Source organism: Hyaena hyaena, unplaced genomic scaffold (assembly GCF_003009895.1).
Source record: "Hyaena hyaena isolate Hyena2069 unplaced genomic scaffold, ASM300989v1 scaffold_213, whole genome shotgun sequence".
NCBI lineage: Eukaryota > Metazoa > Chordata > Mammalia > Carnivora > Hyaenidae > Hyaena > Hyaena hyaena.
The window spans coordinates 2,273,053-2,293,328 of NW_024080843.1; the positions used below are offsets into that span (position 1 = coordinate 2,273,053).

A 20,276-nucleotide genomic window follows, 5' to 3' on the forward strand; every position below is an offset into this window, starting at 1 on the left:
TATCTGCCAAATGAAGATAACAGTATCTACCCAATAGAGCTGTTATGAGGATTAAATGAGGTAATACGTGTAATGTGCATAACACAGAAACAGCCCGGCATGTTGTAAGAGCTTTAAAAAAGCTAGCTACCTCTGGGGCTTTTTCTACCATAGCAGGCTATCCTGTTACATGCACTTGTCAAAACTTTACAATACTTGGAGGTTAGAATTATAAGGAATAGAGATAGGGTTGGGACTCAAATTCCTTTCAAAAATTATTTTATTATATTTGACATCAAATCTTTCTGAGGGCAATCATCCCTTTTAGACTCCCATGAACTACAGACAAATATTTATTGAGCACCAGCCATGTGGTAATTACTGAAGATACAACACTGAGACAAGACAGCCTCACCCTCAAGTGTCTCATCAACTACTTGAGGAATCAGTCAAGCAATGACGACACACAATCAGGGCTATGACCAAGGACACCCAGGATAGGAGCCTGAACAGGGAAACCTGATGTAGACTTGAGGATGTCAGAAAAAGTTTTCATGGACAAAGTCACATTTAAGCTGAAATCTGGAGAACAAATAGGAGATTGGTAAGTAAACATTAGGGAAAACATGAGAAGGAGCCTAGAGCAAGGAGGAGCAAGGAATATTCAAAGAACTGAAGGAAACTGTGGGTGGAATTTGGGGTGGGCAACAGGCAAAGCTGGAAAAACCCCCAGTACTTGTTCCTCAAGGACTTTGTGAGCCATAGGACCCTGGACATTAACTAGAGGCAGTACAGGACCATTGTAGGGTTTTAGTAAGTGAGGGATAATTAGATGTACATTTTATTAAGATCAGCTTGGAAGCCATGTGGAAAATAGCTTTGAGTAAGGTAAAAAGGAAGGTAGGGAAATGAGAAAGCTGCTACTTGCCAGTAAGCTAAGAGGGAGATGATGGAGGTCTGAGGGATGTATCCCTAATGGTGGAGAAAAATGAACGAATTCAAGTAGCATTTAAAAGGTAGAGCTGATCTTTTACCAGAACCATCAACATGGGCCACATTTGCACCAAAACCGTGAAGAAGGTGCCCAGGTCGTCATGGAGAAGTACTACACGTGTCTGGGCAATGACTTCCACATCAACAAGTGTGTGTGTGAGGAGATCACCATTATTCCCAGCAAGAAGCTCAGCAACAAGACAGCAGGCTGTGTCACACATCTGATGAAATGGATTCAGAGAGGCCCAGTGACAGGTATCTCCATCAAGCTGCAACAGGAGAAGAGAGAGAAAGGGGAGATAATTATGTTCCTGAGGTCTCAGTCCTGGATCAGGAGATCATTGACGTAGATCCTGACACCAAAGGAGATGTTGAAACTCTTAAGAGTTTGGTAGTCTATCCAAACTTCAGGTCACCCAGCCTACAGTTGGGATGAATTAATTTCAAAATACTGTGTGGAACCATTTAAATCTTTCTGCTGTGCTGCAATATCTTTAATAAACCTTGGGCAACAAAAAAATAAATCCATAACAATTTATTTTGAAAGGTAAAACCAACAGGATTTGGTAGGTGATTAGAAGTAAGAAGTGAGGGGCAAGAGAAACAAGAAAAGACAGAAATAAAGGAAAATGCCCAGGTTTCTACTTTGGGCAACTAGATGGATGGGGATACCCTTTATCAGGACAGGGGGCACAAAGGCAGAGCAGGTTTAAGGCAGAAGATGTTGGGCTTAGATTTAGAGGTAGTGTTGAGTTTAAAGTATACAGGGGTCATCCAGATAGAAATGATGTGTAGGTAACTGCAAACCATCACATCTTTTTTCCATTTCAACCGTTGACCAAACAGCAGAACTGTCTATGAATCAACCAATAAGTGCCTTGAGTACCACCTGCTATCTAGAGTATTATTAGCCTCTTGTTTTAATAACCAATAAATTTAAATTTTCTCTCCCTTCAAAATGCATCCTAAGTGAGAACAGGATGTGGGTGCAATCAATAGATAATTATATACATACTACGAACTCTATTTAAAATAAGACCATTCTGGGGCGCCTGGGTGTTTCAGTCGGTTCAGCGTCTGACTTCGGCTCAGGTCATGATCTCACGGTTCGTGGGTTTGAGCCCCAACGTCGGACACTGTGCTGACAGCCAGCTCAGAGCCTGGAGCCTGCTTCAGATTCTGTATCTCCCTCTCTCTCTCTGACCCTCCCCTGCTCACACTGTCTCTCTCTCAGCAATAAATAAAACATTAAAAAAAATTTAAATAGGGGTGCCTGGGTGGCTTAGTCGGTTAAGTGTCCGACTTTCGCTTAGGTCATGATCTCGCAGTTCGTGGGTTCGAGCCCCACGTCGGGCTCTGTGCTGACTGCCAGCTCAGAGCCTGGAGCCTATTTCAGAGTCTGTATCTCCCTCTGTCTCTGACCCTCCTCTGCTCACGCTGTCTCTCTCTCTCTCTCTCTCTCTCCTAGAAATAAATAAATAAATAAAAATATTTTTAAAAATTTTTTAAATAAATAAATAAAATAAGACCATTCTTATTCAATTGATAGGAACTTTCAAACCCAAATCAGATTTTTGCTCTTTATTTTGCTACCACCAAGAACAGAGGGTCCATTTTTTGTAATGTCATCCTGTCTTACTGTTCTTCACAAAACTAAACACTAAGGAATGGAACACAAGTTATTTGAATTTTTTAGTCTTGAAAAGAAAATCCTAAACTTTACAACATTGAATCAGATTTCTTAATCTAAGAACGTGGCCAGTTTAGAATCAGCAAATGTTATAGCTAAAACATTTAAATAAGTGGTTATGTTTCATTCAGAAATCCCTAAGTACAAGGTTCTTTTCAACAAATTTTGGCCTGTGTTGGAAGACATATAAGTGCAATTCTGGTCTCCTCCACAAAGGTCAAGTAGCAGCTGCAGGGGAGGAAGCGGTGAAGTTTTTCAGGTGTAAGTTTCAGATGTAAGCTGCTTTCCAATGAAAGAGGGGTGGCCAAACCTGGGACAGACTTCTAGTGGGACTACACCTTAGAAGACTGAGAAAATAGGAAAGCCACAGCCCACCCAATCCAAAGGAATCATATATATTGAGAGGAATTCAAAAACACCACTTCCCTACAAGAATTCTGCCTTCATCCTACTCAGGCCAGTTTAGATGTGTCTCAAATTTCTTCACAAAGAACCTGGAGCATTTCTGCCATGGCACTTGACACCCCTTATTACAAACATCTATTCCAGGAACCATTCCTGTATTACACATACTGGTGTGCAATGTGAGGGCAGAAACTATGTCTTGGATATTTGCATCTCCCTAGTGTCAGGCACAGTAGATATTCAGTAAAATCTGATGAAGAAAATAGCGAATGTCCTACACACATGTTTCTCAGGCAGCTCTATCATCAGTAAAGTCACTTGACTGTTTAGGGTTAAATACAAATAAATATGTAATTTTATAAAATCTTGTTGGCTCTTAGTTCTTCTTACGAATACAAAATGCAGCTCTCTGAAAAGTTATTTTAAAGAGGGCATTGTTTTAGATGGGCCCCCAAATAAATGTGGTTTTGTCTCTGGTCAGCCATTGTATGAAATTTGTCCTGGTCCACCTCCACAGAGCACCATTCATACTTAATTCAAACATATTTTTTTAATGTTTATTTATTTCTGACAGAGACAGAGACAGAGCACAAGCGGAAGAGGGGCAGAGGGAGAGACACAGAATCTGAAGCAGGCTCCAAGCTCTGAGCTGTGAGCACAGAGCCTGACAGAGGGCTGGAACCTATGAACCGCGAGATCATGACCTGAGTCGAAGTCAGATGCTTAACTGACTGAGCCACCCCAAATATATTTATTGAGTGCATACTCTATGGTAAGCACTGTGTTAAAAGCAAGATATGCAGCATTGAACATGAGAGAACCAGACCCATGCCCTCATGAAGCTTATGGTCTAGGGCTCACCCCTCACCTCCAAAACTCTAAAGGCTCTGAGAATGCCACACGGGCATAATACATTTTTATCTTTAAGGTCTTGAGAATGTAATACATTGATAAGGCAAGCCCAAGCTAATTCAGGAACATCTGGAGACTTGCTGTCTAGAATTCAATAACAAATCTGCAAGGGTGCCTGGGTGGCTCAAGTCAGTTGAGCAACTGACTCCAGCTCAGGTCATGATCTCACAGTTTCTGAGTTCAAGCCCCATGTTGGGCTCTGTGCTGAAAGCTCGGAGCCTGGACCCTGCTTCAGATTCTTGTCTCCCTCTCTCTCTGCCCTTCCTCCACCCATTTTCTGTCTGTCTTTCTCCCATGCGCACTCTCACAAATAAACAAACATTAAAATTTTTTTAAAAAATAACGAGTCTGCTAAACTATTTTAATTCTCCCAAAGCAACTAAGAACTGATCAGCCCAAAGGGATTTTTTTCTGAGGCACATCCAAGTTTCCTTTTCCCTCAATGTGGGCACCTGGACAGGGATAACCCATCTCAGAATGGCCTAGGGAGACGATGTCATGCAGCATCATTTGGTAAGGTCTTTCAATTGCCTGCTTATGAAGCACTCTTATGTGAATTAGGGAAAGGCGCCCCCTCTGGGCAGGCATATTAGAAAAATGCAACCATTCTTCCCCACTCAGTGGTGCACAGCTGGGTAAGAGGAACTCAGCCAGGATTTCAATCCCAGCATGCCCCTTTGGCATAGTCCCATGCTGAAGCCCTGCTACCAACTCCCCAGCCCATGCACTGGGCACAGAATGCATTAGTGCATTTATATTATATGTGTTTTAAGTTATCCTCATAACTAAGGAAAATAATATTTCTGTGAAATTACTGAACTATATGGAAATCCCTTCCTAAAATCCAGCAGCAGCCAAGGAAACTTTAAACATGATTCAAAGTCATTAAACTTTTGCCAAGATTGCAACGTATTTCTGCCAAATAACTCTGTAACTCTTCAAAACCTGTGACTTCACTGAGCTCTGAGCTTCAGAAATGGAAAATGAGCAGAGTCTCCAGTCGTGTGGTTTGGGACTAAAGACTTGCACCACCCTGGACAAATATCAAGGTCAGTGTTCCCACAGTTTGCCAAAGTCAAATCACTAAAGAAGTGTATTCTAGTAGTTTTTGAGTCTTTCAGAGCTTAAATTCTCAATAAGTCATTTTTCTCAAGGAGCAAGTCCTTGAAATCCCCTCATTTCTGGCCCTCCCCTGCTCACTCTCTCTCTCTCAAAATAAATAAACTTAAAAATTTTTTAAAAATAAATCCCCTCTGCAGGGTACAAAATCAACGTACAGAAATCGGTTGTATTTTTATACACCAACAATGAAGCAACAGAAAGAGAAATCAAGAAACTGATCCCATTCACAATTGCACAAAAAACCATAAAATACCTCGGAATAAACCTAACCAAGGATACAAGAGATCTGTATGATGAAAACTATAGAAAACTTATGAAGGAAATTGAAGAAGACACAAAGAAATGGAAAAACATTCCATGCTCATGGATAGGAAGAATAAATATAGTTAAGATGTCATTACTACCTAAAGCACTCTACACATTCAATGCAATTCCAATCAAAATTGCACCAGCATACTTCTCAAAACTAGAACAAACTATCCAAAAATTTGTATGGAACCACAAAAGACCCCGAATAGCCAAAGTAATACTGAAAAATAAAACCAAAACGGGAGGTATCACCATCCCAGACTTCAGCCTCTACTACAAAGCTGTCATCCTCAAGACAGTATGGTATTGGCACAAAAACAGACACATAGACCAATGGAACAGAATTGAGAACTCAGAAGTGGACCCAAAAGTATACAGCCAACTGATCTTTGACAAAGCAGGAAAGAATATCCAATGGAAAAAAGACAGCCTTTTTAACAGATGGTGTTGGGAGAACTGGACAGCAACATGCAGAAGAATGAAACTAGATCATTTTCTCACACCATGCACAAAAATCAACTCAAAATGGATAAAGGACCTGAACGTGAGACAGGAAACTATCAACACCCTAGAGGAGAAAGCAGGAAACAACCTCCTTGACCTCCACCGCAGCAACTTCTTACTTGACACATCCCCAAAAGCAAGGGAATCAAGAGCAAAAATAAACTGTTGGGACCTCATCAAGATTAAAAGCTTCTGCACAGCCAAGGAAACAACCCAGAAAATTAATAGGCAACCAACGGAATGGGAAAAGATAGTTGCAAATGACATATCAGATAAAGGGTTAATATCCAGAATCTATAAGGAACTCACCAAACTACACGCCCGAAAAACAAACAACCCAGTGAAGAAATGGGCAGAAGACATGAACAGACACTTCTCCAAAGAGGACATCCAGATGGCCAACAGACACATGAAACGATGCTCAGCATCCCTCCTCATCAGGGAAATACAAATCAAAACCACACTGAGATACCACCTCACGCCAGTCAGAGTGGCTAAAATGAGCAAATCAGAGAACTCTAGATGCTGGCGAGGATGTGGAGAAACGGGCACCCTCCTACACTGTTGGTGGGAATGTAAACTGGTACAGCCCCTCTGGAAAACAGTGTGGAGGTTCCTCAGGAAACTAACAATAGAACTCCCTTATGACCCAGCAATAGCACTGCTAGGAATTTACCCAAGGGATACAGAAATGCTGAGGCATAGGAGCACATGTACCCCAATGTTCATAGCAGCACTCTCCACAATAGCTAAAACATGGAAAGAGCCTAAGTGTCCATCAACAGATGAATGGATCAAGAAGATGTGGTTTATCTATACCATGGAATACTACATGGCAATGAGAAACAATGAAATCTGGCCATGTGTAGCAACATGGATGGACCTTGAGGGTGTTATGCTGAGCGAAATAAGTCAGGCAGAGAAGGACAAATATCATATGTGTGCACGTATAGGAGGACTAGGAGGAACTTAACAGAGGACCAACCGGGAGAAGAAGGGGGGAAATGGTGGGGGAAAGGGAGAGAGGCAAACCATGAGAGACTCTTGAATGCTGACAAAAACTGAGGACTGATGGATGTGGGGGGGAGGAGGGATGGGCATGGAGGAGGGCACTTGTGGGGATGAGCACTGGGTGTTATGTGGAAACTAATTTGACAATAAACTATTTGTAAAAAAAATAAATAAATAAAAATATATAAAATATTAAAAAAATAAATAAATAAATAAATCCCCTCATCCTAGCCATATATTATATTAAAATAACCCACTCTCTGGGAACGTCTGGGTGGTTCAGTCAGTTAAGCATCTGACTCTTGATTTTGGCCCAGGTCGTGATCTCACAGTTCTCAGGACTATGTCCTGCGTTGGGCTCTGCACTGACAGCATGGAGCCTACCTGGGATTCTCTCTCTGCCCCTCCCCACTTGTGAGCGTGCTCTCTTGCTCTTTCTCACTCTCTCTCTCTCTCTCAAAAATAAATAAATATACATTTAAAAACAAATTGATTAACTAAATAACCCACTCTTTGTATCCTTTGGGTTCAGCTACTTCCAAACGCCCATTAACTGGTAATAGTTCAAAGCTCAAGCATAATGAAAACACAAAATCTTAATCATTTCTTCCATCACGTGATTCAATAAATCTCACTTGAAATATAGTCTTAATATCAGCTGGGGTAGCGGTGTCTCTTTGAGATCCAGGGAAGACAGGTGTAAACCCCAATCCTGGGCCTATGGGAAAAGTCCAGGCTCTCCTGAGATGTCTGCAAATGATGTAGGGCAGGAAGGACTGTGCTCTCATAGCTCCTTCAGCCACTAATTCCCAGCCTCCCTGGCCATGCATTCTGCTCCTTTACCCTGGCCCTGGTGTGATTCACTTGGGACCAGCACTTGCACTTGGGACCCTGAGACGTGAGCACAGGCTGCTGTGGGGAGACACCAGCTGACACTCAGGCAGACAACCTGTTCTCAAAGGTCTCTCGGACACTCAGCACCAGATATATCACACCTCATCAGGGACATCCTGGCCTTGCTCATGCCTCTCTCTCTCCTCCTCTCCCCACTTTCCTGTCACCACCACACTCTAGGGCCAGATTCTCCACACAGCTTGAGGTGAGCCACTCAGCTCCTCCTTTCCGAGTCACCTCAGGCCCAACTTCAAGTAAACCCTTCAAGGGGCTCAGCTGAATAAACAGGCCATTTACTCTTTGAACAGAGGCCTTGACTTACAGTTGTTGTTATTTAACAACATTCACCATTCTTAAAGACAGTTGTGATTTCAAAGAGCCATTTCTCTTGGCCTTTTCTTTTCTAATGAATGATGCAATGGAAATCAGGTACTTGAACCTCCTTCTTCAGCTTGAATAAACAGTGGAAACCTTTTTTTTCCCTTCTTTTTATTGCAGGTGTTTAGTTTACGGTCAATGCATTCAAATTTTCCAAGCTTAGAATAAAGTTCCCGAATCACTAACCCACAGGTGGTTTAGCCCTACTGGTTTATTGTGCTAGCTACTTAGGCTAAAGACAGAAAGAGTTTTAGTATAAAATCTCAGTCAGGCCATGGCCTCAGATCTGACAGGCCCATTTGGTTGACAAGCTCTGTCTCAGGAATGCTGCCACACAGTGGCTCATGGCCTCCTAGATGTCTGATGGGCTACTCAAGGCAAAGGGCCAGGCTTGTTTACTTTCATAGCTTCTGCGGCTGACAGTCATTTTGCTTTTTCCTCTGATCCTTCCCTGCCATCCCTACTCACACATCAAAGGAAGAAAGGGGGCAGATTCTAATTTTCTACATTCTCTGAAAAAATGAAAAGGAACACTCTCTGATGTGTGTATATAGTCATACACATACATACATACATACATACATATGTTTGTATATGTACACTTTTTCATAGACTCCTAGAGTTGATCATAGTAATACTAAAGCCTGACAACATACCTAGAATTACCTCAAGAGCTTTTTTAAAAAGTCTGGTGCTTTGGCCAATTGTATTGCTACACCAATTGTATCATTAGAAGTAGGGCCCGGGCACCTGTAGTTTCTATGAGTTCTTTTTTAAACTCCCAAGAAGAAGGAGTTGGTTAAGCATCCAACTCTTGATTTTAACTCAGGTGATGATCTCACAGTTCAGTTCCTGAGTCTGAGCCCTGTATTAGGCTCCCCACTGACAGTGAGGAGGCTGCTTGGGATTCTTTCTCTCTCCCTCTCTCTCTGTTCACGTTCTCTGTCAATAAATAAATAAACAAATAAATAAACAAACAAACTCCCAAGAAAATCCTGAGGTAGAACCAAGATTGAGAACTCCATAAAGGCCTTCTAAGCCTTAACTATTCTAATCTGAATGGCAGAGTCTCATCACCCAGACCTACTGAATCAGCATCTGCATTTCAGTAAGATCCCAGTAATCTACCTGGTAGGTAGTAACATCACCATTTGAGAAGCACTGCTCTGATAGCTCGCTCATTTGATCATGAGGCCCCAAGAGACTAAGTTACTTCAGAGGTCATTCTGTTAACTGGAGACTCAAATGAGACCTCTTTATTACTAGATTCTTTGTTTTCATTACTTTAGTGGTTTTCATATTTAGCCAATAGTTAAGTATTCCTCAAAATATGTGTAATATGGTCTTTCTCAAGTTTATCAGAGCTCTCTCTAACTTGCCTTTCTTGTTTTTTTAACCGTAAAAGTTTTTAAAAAACATTTAAGACTTTCAGAGGCTTCCTTTTCTGCTAGTAGAGGACAAAACGGTTAGATGGCATGGCAAAAAATACTCCAGAAAGACATGGTGGAGCAGTTGCACAGAAAAGACAGAAGACATTTAACCAAATACTTGCACCTAAGCTGTGAATTAGCAGATTGCAAAAAGCCACACCAATGTTTATAGGACAGAGGTTGCCTATAAGCTAGCAAGAATGCATCCCATCACTCAGCTTAGAGGAGACACCAAAGCCTTCATCTGGCATCTGAAAAAGAGCACCTAAAAGAGGGGAGGCTGTTTATAGGCTTGCAAATTTCATAAGTGCCTTTCCTATGAGAACAGTCCATGCTACGGACAAACGAAATGAACAAAATTCCACAGATCCATATAAGACAAAGCTTTATTGTCAGGACAGCCAACTGTATCAGGAATCTCATCAACCCCACATTTCTACAGCCCTAGGAACTCGCGGGATTCCCCTTCCACCAGGTTCCAGGCTCCACATTCCATCTGTGTACCTGAACCCCTACTTCAAGCCCTCGCACCCCCAGAATCACACAGGCCCCTCATGGAAGGAGGACTCCCTCACAAACTTGCTGTACACAGCCTTCGTCTTGAACCAGTCTCCTTGACCCAGTTTTCATGCCTTATTCCATTCTGATTATGTATTTGTTTGGGAGGTGATTTTGATTCTCCACCCTGGCCACTGGACTCAGGCTGCTTCAAGCAAACAGCTCTCTGCCATCTGACCTGCCTATGACCCTTGTGCTCTGGCCCCTCTCCTGTAGTAGAACTACTTCCTGTCCTGAGAATGGCACCAGGCCACCAGGAATCCACTGTCCCAGGCCCAGGGGCATTTGCTCCTCCTTGGTTCCCTGTCCAACCCCCTTAAAACTTCTAGCAGGACCACACCCCAAGGCTGTTGACAGAGGCCTGAGAAGAGGCCTCAGGACTGTAGCCTGAGCACTGGCTGATGTGGCTTCACTGTCCCAGGGCTATTTCCTGCCCTAATGCCTTTGCAGGGGCATTTTCTGGCAAATTAATGCAGCTGCTTAGCTCTCCATGCATTGTATGCTTTCATGACTGTGACTCTCAGGAGAGACAGAATTGAGTGGTGTTTTGGTCCCTGCCTAACGAAAGTGATCCACATCCAAGGACACATTCCTTATGTGATATGCAGAGTTTCCAGCTATCTCTGGCAACGGTGAACTCAAATAGTAGAAAATGCCACTGCTAATAGCAAGGTTTACAGAAAAGAGACTCTGTAACTCAAAGAGGTCATACTATCAAGGCAAACGCCCCTCTGCAGAGACATGGAGAAATTTTTTTCCAGCTCTTTGGATGCCTGCTCTCCTGAAGCCAGCTGGAAGCCAGGCCCGGTTTGGGGCAACACCAGGAAAGGAGGCAGCAGCTGTTACAGGGTAATTAAAGTCAGGCAAAATGCAGAGGAGGCCAGAAAGCTGATGTGAGGTCAGGCAGGATACAGATCAGCTTGAGTCTGTAGCTGCTATTAGAGGCCAACAGACAGGCATGGCTCATCTAAACAGTGTCCAAAGACAAGAAAACTCTAACTTCAGGGATCCAGCAAAGTATTCCTTCATAGAACCCCACCACCAGATCCATTTCTTCACTCCCAAGCAGCTTCTACTGGGGGCTCCTTCAGGAAGGTTGAAGAATCCCTTCATGGATGATTTGACTAAGAGGAAATTATTTCCCTAGTTTGTGACACAATGGGTAGATGGGTGGACAAATGGATGGATGATGGATGGATGGATGGATGGATGGATGGATGGATGGAGAAAGAAAAGTAGGAACAGGTTTATTCCATAGATAGAACCAGCTGCAATTTAGGGCCAGGGTTTATCACCCTCCCCAAACTATCTCTGAGAACCACACTGACATTTGAGCTCCAGAAATGCCCCCACTGAGGCTAAGGGTATGATCTTTATGGACTGGTACCAACAGCAACAGTTATAATATTAGCAATCATTCTGTCAGAGAGCTGCTGCTATATACCAAGCATTGTATCATTTACTGCACTGCACAGGACTCTTGTGTGTTCTATGCAAGGTACTTTAAGAAGAGTGTTATTTTAGAGAATGGATGTGATAGCTCTTTTGTAATGCATTTCAAGAGGTATTTGTAAACACTTGTAATAATGGTTATAAAAGTGGTACCCACTTGGAACAAATAAAACAATACTATTTAAGTGGGAAAAAATAGTACTCTTGCTGTTACAAGTAACAAAACCCAACTCAAATTGACACAAGTGTGAAAAATGAAATTGTTACAGATACACAGAGATCACTTTGAACACATGCCCAGGAATGCTCCCAGACTCTCCAGGGCAGATACTATAAATAAACCAGTAAACATTCCTTCTCTTAACATCTGATTTATTATTTTTCTCAGACTGGCTCTTTTAGCTTCTTCATCCTTATGACAAAAAACATGGCTGCTACCACCACCCACATTCATATACAATTTTATCATCTCTTATGGCAAACAATTATCCAGTGCCAGTGCTTGAGGGGATAAAGAAGATGTCATTGGCAAACGGCTGGAAAACAGAGGCTTTGAGGAACCTGAATGACATGTGGAGTAATTAATATAGTCTCACGGCCTTTGGAAAATAGTTTTCCACTTGTCTATTGAGAAGTTGAACCAGGCTTAGATTGTCATTCCTTTGTTTAGACTTAATCTTTTAAGTCATGATTTAGCCTGCCACCTTTCACCCTGCTACTTCCTGGCAACCTCCTATCCCCTGGAATTAGATTGCCTTTTGTTTCCAGCATGGATCACAGAAACTTCCATGTCTTAAAATACACTAATAATATGCTGGATGTCAACCTTGACCCAAAAGAAATCACCTTCTTGCTTTACAGCATTCAGCTTCACTAAAAGACTCAGATCCTCTAAGGTTCACTATAGAGATGGGAGGAGAAAGGTAAGACAGGATTTTTCATTTTATTCTGCCTATGAAGTGTTTAGTACACTGAGCTGTAAGCAGAAAATCTCCCACCATAATGAACACACCATTTTTTTCAGGCCTTTTCCATGTATCGGATCCTTAAACCTGAATAACGTAACGAAGGTAATTATTCCTTAAATGGAGAAATAAAGATTCAAAGAGGTAACGAAGGTAATTATTCCTTAAATGGAGAAATAAAGATACAAAGAGGTTAAGTGACCTGGCCAAGATCATTAAGCCAGTGAGTGACAGAGATAGAATTCAAACCGATGTCTGACCAAGATGCTCATGTGTTTTCTGTCATACCATGGTGATCAAATAGTCATTGTCTTCTATTGCTATTTACAGTTTGAATTGGTTGTGGAGGAAGAGATGGAAGTTATAAACATAGGATGGTATACCAGAATTTCTCATCACTTCTGTGACTCACAGCACCTTATCCAAGCACCTTGGATCCTCTATTGGTTTGGTGTGCACTAAATAAGTTTTCAGCTTTATGAGGTCTTGAGGGTTCCAGTAGAGATGAGCACTCTGTCCCCAAGGAGGGAGGTCTTTACTTGGGCCCTCTGTACTGAAGGATCTGTTACTCAGTCTGACCATTACAAGGTGGAATGGTTAAAGTGTTGCCCTTTTAGCCATTCTAGTAGGATTTTCTGGGGGAGAGACTGCCCAAGCCTTAAGTTTCCTTCTCTATCATCTTCTGGCTGCAGAAAAGAGAAAACTAACACAGCTAACATCTATCTTCCCTGGACCATGAGGATACTATACCCCTTGTCCCAGGTAACATGGTGGAGTGGGGCAGTCGCCTCACCTTGCCCTCACCTTGAAAAACCTCAACTTGAAATAACATTTCCCCCTCTGAACAAACTTTAGGTTCCCTGTGCTTTCACTCTAGGCTCTTCTAATGCAGGTCCATCTGTTCCTTCAGAGGACACCTACCCATTGTTGGATGTTGTCCCTTTTATTCATTTATTCACTGAGTGTTTATTGAGCACCTTCTACCTTTCAGGAACTATTCTAGGTGCCAAGAATATTGGTGTGAACAAGATGGAAAGGTCTCTATCTTCATGAAATTTGCATTTGGGTAAAGGAACGAGAAAATAAAATAAGATCATTTAAATTTGTGTTAAGTGTCATAGATACAAGAAATAAAGTGATTAAATTATCTTAATGTTTATCTTTGAGAGAGGGAGAAAGAAAGTCAGAGTGCAAGTGGGGGAGGGGCAGAGAGAGAGGGACATAGAATCTGAAGCAGCCTCCACCCCCTGAACTGTCAGCACAGAGCCCAACGCAAGGCTCAAACTCATGAGCCATGAGATCATGACCTGAGCCAAAGTCGGATGCTCAACCGAATGATCCACCCAGGTGCCCCAAGAAATAAAGTGATTAGGTAGAGAGTAACAGAGGACTCAGGAGGAACCACTTTAGATGGGATGCTCAGCAAAAGCCTTCCCAAGGAGATGATATTTGAGCAGCGACACGAAGTCTGAGAGAGATCCAGCCTTATAAGTGCCAGTAAAAAAGCATTCAAGGCAGAAGGAACAGAAAGTGTGAAGTCCCTGAGGTAAGCAGAAGACTGGGCCATTCAAGGAAGAGTAGCTGCAGCACAGTGAACAAGGAGGTGCTCAATATGAACTCAAAAAGGAAGAGAAAGACTAGATCAGAAAGGCTTCTATAGACCATGATTAGGAGTTTTATTTTAGCTTTATGAAATAGGAAAATAATAGAGGATTTAAGGAGAACAGTAACATGTTTGGACTTAAATGCTCAAAATTCACTTTGGTGAAATAGAAAACAGACTAAACAGGAAGAGGATGGAAGAAGAGAGACCAGGTAGGAGAACTTGGAGCAGTCCAGGAAAAGCTGACGGTAACTTGGAGGAGGCAATGACAGTAGAGATGGAAAAAAGAGAACGGACTAGGGATTTTTCTTTGGGTAGAACTGATAAGACTTGGTTATGGGCTAGAAGTAAGGGATAAGGAAAAGGGGAAAATCCAAAATGACTTTTAGATTTGGGAGTTAAGCAACTGGTTGAAAGGTGATGCTCTTTAATATTATAGGAAAGAACTGGAGAAAAACAAATGGTGGAGATAAGACAGGGAACTCTGGGGCACATTAAGATGTCTATTAACAAGCAGCAAGTTGGTTTCATGATTCTGGGGCTCATAAAAAATTTTTGGGCCAGATACACATTTGGTACACATTTGGAAGTCATCAGCATAAAGTGGGTCAAAGCCATAAAATGGAAACGGATCACATATTAAGAAAATGTAGACAAAGACAATGAGAAGATCCAAGACAGGTCTTGGGCACAACTTCACTGCATAAAAGAGGAAAAAGTCTATCTTAATGATACATTGAGCAAGAGGGATGCACTTGGTATAATTAGAAAACCATTTTATTCTTTTCCTCCACTACCTGTTAAAACCACCCCATCGGTGGAACTTGTTCCCTGCTCCTTGAATAAAATCAAAGGCAATTCTGTGACTTCGGTAGACATTCTTTTTTTTATGTTTTATTTATTTCTGAGCGAGAGACAGTGTGAGCAGGGGAGGGAGGGTCAGACAGAGGGAGATACAAAATCTGAAACAGGCTCCAGGCTCTGAGCTGGCTGTCAGCACAGAGCCCAACGCAGGGCTCGAACCCACGAACGGTGAGATCATGACCTGAGCCGAAGCTGGACGCTTAACCGACTGTGCCACCCAGGCGCCCCTAGACATTCTTAATAAAAAGCAATCAGGTTACCTCTGGTAAGATACACACACAGAGAGTTTCATTTCAGTAAGTATTACAAGTGGCCCAAAGTAATAACAACTTCCAAATCAGTGAAGAGTTGAAGCTTCACCACCCCCTAGCTTGGGTGTGCCCCAATCTGGCTTCTCCAGTGGGAGAAGGCTATAGCTGGCTCTTTATTTCTCTCATCAAAACCTTCAGTCCCATTTCTCTGCTTCTGCTTTCTCCAGGGTTGAAGCAGTGTGGGGAGGGAGCAAAGGTATGGGACAGGAAAGATCTTAATTGACTTAAGAACTAAACAAAGCTACTTGGGCTTGGCAGGTATTTAGAGCTTATTCTTTATCTCCTGGCACTATTTTATCACTTTTTTGGAGCTCCATCATCTCAGGAAATCTTGCAATGGCTACTCCCTTGTAAATAAATGCATCTCCTAGGGCTGGTCACTTAAAACTTTCCCCTTACTACCCCAGAATCTAATGGTATATTTCCAGGGTTTGCTTGTTTGTTTTTGTGTTTTTCTGCAAGGAGCTCTCTAGGGCAGGATCTAAGAAAACCCCATGCCTACTCTCTATGTGTACTATATGAGGGAAGGTCTGAGCATCATTTGCCCAAAATTCTGGGAGAGCAGCCATCCCCAACACAGCATCACCTCTTTACCCTGCTATCAGAGGAGCTAGCCAGCCAGTCAGACTCCAGTCCTCTGTGTCCTCACTCTCCAAGTGCTCCCCAATAAAACCCCTTTCATTAAACTGGCAGAGGAGACCAAGCATCCCCACTGCCTCCCTACTGTGAGGGAAAACTTACATTGCAGATCTCTCTAAAGTAATTTTCTCTCCAACTTCCTATGCACTTTGGTCTCTTCAACTTCATTTATAAGTTTGGATTTGTAATCAGCTAACAGACATAAAGCCCACACTTAGCCACCTCCTTTGCAAGTCCTGGCTAATAGTCTCATTCCTCACTTTGACATATCAGAATCATCCAGGGCACCTGGGTGGCTCAGTCAATTAAGCATCTGACTTTGGCTCAGGTCATGGTCTCAGGGTTCCTGAGTTGGAGCCCCACATTGGGCTCTGTGCTGACAGCTCAGAGCCTGGAGCCTGCTTTAGATTCTGTCTCTCCCCTCTCTGTCTGCCCCGCCCACACATGAGCTCATCTCTCTCTTAAAAATAAATAAACACTAAAAATAATAATAATTTAAAAAAAGAAATATTGGAATCATCTGATTGTGATGGGAAGCTAAAGCTGAAGACAAAGATGGATCCTATTTTACAACCTTGTGTACCCAGAAAATCAAGAAAAAAAACACAGAGAGGGAAAAGAAAAACAAGATAACGTGATGGAGGAGAAGTTAAAGTGTACTCAAGTGGTCAAATGTTGCTAAAAGTGTAAGAAGATGAAGATAAAGAAATGCTCACTGAAATCTGGTTGCCTTGTGCTATTCCATTTCAGTGTAGTGTTGGGACAAGAGCTAAACTGACATGTTAGATACTTCCCCAGAATCTGTCCTCCACTTCTCTCAAATAGAATCCTGTGGCCAGCTCCAGTGTAAATTCTGATTGGTCCAAGCCAAACACTATAATCTACTTTCCTCTAGCAATGATATGTTTAAGAATGGGCATGTGATATAATTCTGTCTTAACAAAATGTGAGGGAAAGTTTTTTGGAGAATTTCTGTAGAGGCCTCTTTTTCCTTAAAAAGAGACATAAGAAAAAGACAGCTTCTTTTCTTCTATTGGCCATTGTCATTTCTGCATGTGACACCTAGTTCTGCAGAAACCATCTTGTTACCAGCCTGAGGATAAAGCCACCACCAGAGAAGGGCAGAGTCAAGAGAACTGTCACAAAGCAGAGCCAGAACTCATGCCTAAAGACTGCTCTACTGTGGGGTTCTTGTTATTTAAACTCAAAAATACTCACTTGATTCCCAGTTTTCTGTTATTTAATGCCAAAAGCATCCTAAAGAATAAAAAATAGGCTTAAGGGAGGTGAAAAGCTAAAGGCAGAGTGTAGGCAACTCTTTTGAGATGTTTTTATGGGAAGAAAGGCAGAGAGATGGTCTGACAGCTGACAGGGGATGAAGGATCAGTGAGGGCTTTTTGAAAGATGGGAAACATCGTACCCAGCTTGTAAGCAGATGGGAATGATCCAGTAGAAAAGGGAGTGGGCAAATCTGTAGGTACAAGCATCTTCCTGCTGCCTCACTTAAAATGCACAGCCACTCTGGGAGTCTCCCTCACTGATCTTGCTGATGCCCCAACAAGAAAGAGCCACCAATTCTCACACTACTATTTCTACTGTCTGACTCTAACTGCTCCCGTGCTCCCTCCCTGGCAGTCTGTTGGCAGAATCCCTCTAGTCATCTCTGAGCTCTTTCTCTGTCTGGAGAAAAGGCAATGGCTGATCTGTGAAGGGCTGGGCTCTTTAGGATGAACTGTGAGCTCAAGTGAAGTTGGCAGGAGCCCACCTTTTTATCTTCTTGAGGTTCTTCTCAAGGAAGGGCCAATCCTCCAAATTTTTACTTGCCCTCACATAGAGACCCAAGAGGCTAAGTTACCTAAGTACCTAGTTTGCAGTTATTTATTTATGCCCCAAGTTGAGCCCACCCCTAAGCAACACCTCACCCAGGGATTGCAGGCAGCTCAACTTGTCGAGCTTGTAATATAACTTGTTGTTACTTAACCCTCTCCCTCCTTAACGTTCCTACTTTCTAATTATAATTGTACAAAAGGGCACCCACGCCTGTTGGAGAATATAGTCTCTATCCTCAAATGTGGGAAGCCTCGTCCCCAAGGCAGCACTCTCTCCCTTTCCTAGCCACTTGAAGTCATATGCAAATGAACTTTCTATAGAACTTCTATAGGGCCTTTCCCCAGGGGAAAAGAAACATTCAGTTGCAGGCGGGGCTTGCACTATATCAGACATATATTTACTGATCAACTAAATGGTGGTCCAAAAGGGTATTATTATAAAGCATTTCCAGTAAAAATATAAAAACAATGCAAAGGACCAAGTCAAGAACAACGTTGATTTGCCTTTCTATTGTTTCCTGTCCAGAGTAATGATTTGTTCCGCATTTCACTTCCTCTACTCAGTTAGCAGTAAAACAAGATATGTAGCCTAAAACATGTAATATTCATGCTATAGGGTACAATTACCTAGAGTCATATAGAAACACCTGGTAAAGCCAGACAACTGGGTTTCATTTCCCTATGAAATTTCAACAATTCGTTAACCAGAATATTACAACTCACCAAGATATTTTAAATATCTAAAACCAGCTCCCTCTGTTAATTAAATTCAAAATGATTTACTAGTTCTTATTTTTATCATTTTTTTTGGGGGGGGGAGACAGCTCACTTGAACTGGGGAGGAGAAGGAGAAGGAGGAGGAGAAGGAGAGAGAGAGAGAGAGCGAGAGAGAGCGAGCGAGAGAAAGAGAGAGAGAGAGAGAGAGAGAGAGAGAGAGAGAATCTTAAGCAGGATCCATGCCCAGTAGGGAACCCAACACGGGGCATGATCCCACAACCATGAGATCATGACTTGAGCCAAAGTCAAGAGTTAGACACTTAGTTGACTGAACCACCCAGGAACCCTTATCACATTTTCTTACTAATGTAATTTTGGCTAAACTACAGACTGTGTTTAAGTAAAAAGAAACAAAGAAGCCAAATACTCACTTTTTAAAATCTCCACACTTACCTGTAATCACTGAGAGTAAAACTTTCCACTTAGAACAATAACTTAAATTAAGTCACACTTGAAATTTTCAATGATTTTGGAGTAAAGCATATTAATACTAAGTTTATGTATTTTCCAGGCTTATTATATTAAAGTCTGCACCTCTGCATACTTTAAGATTTAGCTGCCTCATATCCTTTTTTAGAATAAGGCAATTATTGGGGCATATAGGTGGCTCGGTCATTTGAGCGATTGATTCTTGATTTTTGCTTAGGTCATGATCCCAGGGTCAGGGGATCAAGCCCCATGTCAGGCTCCACACTCAGCGTGGAATGGGCATAAGATTCTCTCTCTCTCTCCCTCTGCCCCCCTCTCCTGCTCACATTCTCTCTCTCTCTCTAAAATAAAAAAAAAGTCTGGGTTGACAATAAACTATTTGAAAAAAAAAAAAAAAAAAAAAAAAATCTGGGGCGCCTGGGTGGCTTAGTCGGTTAAGCGTCTGACTTTCGCTTAGGTCATGATCTCGCGGTTTGTGGGTTCGAGCCCCAAATGGGGTTTTGTGCTGTCAGCTCAGAGCCTGGAGCCTGTTTCAGAGTCTGTGTCTCCCTCTCTCTCTGACCCTCCCCTGTTCATGCTGTCTCTCTCTCTCTCCTAGAAATAAATAAAAATATTTAAAAAAATAAAATAAAATAAGATAAAATAAAATAAAAAAAAGTCGGTTATTAATTAATTATTTTGTAATGATCTTTCTCTTGATGATGAGTTCTTGCAATGAACATCAATGACATATGATTATAAAAGACTTATTTGGGAGTTCTCCTTTGAGAATTGCCCTTTCTTATTGGCATAATTTCCATAGGTAAGTTCCTGTTGATTTCACTCTCCCAGACACATTTAAGTGGTCCAAGGATAGACACCTGGCCAAGCTGGGCTGATCAGATTGTCTTTTATGGAAATTTGGAATTGAATATAGCCATTCTAATCAGGCTGTCTGGATAATTAAGAGGATGGATGGGGGGCTGAGCAGACAGAAAAGCAAAGGAAAGAAAAGAATGAAGCATGCTTTCAAAGAGAATAGAAATAAAAGGCTATGGGGCCTCACAAAGAGAGGTAAAGAGGAAGAGACAGCCTGGTTTCTGGTGGCTTTCCAGAATCCGATCTGGTACCTCCTGGGGCTCTTGCTAGACCTTTGATTCTATGGAATACTTGTGGTCTTGTGTCTCTTTTTAGCTTATGCAAGTTTGAGGGAGTTTCTGGAACTCTGAATTAAGTTTTCTCT

The 20,276-nt window shown here is 42.0% G+C and overlaps 1 pseudogene; it reads left to right on the forward strand.

Annotated features, from left to right (window-relative positions):
• Positions 1-1,026: 1,026 nt before the first annotated feature.
• LOC120238552 lies at positions 1,027-1,413 on the forward strand (annotated as a pseudogene).
• Positions 1,414-20,276: the final 18,863 nt, after the last annotated feature.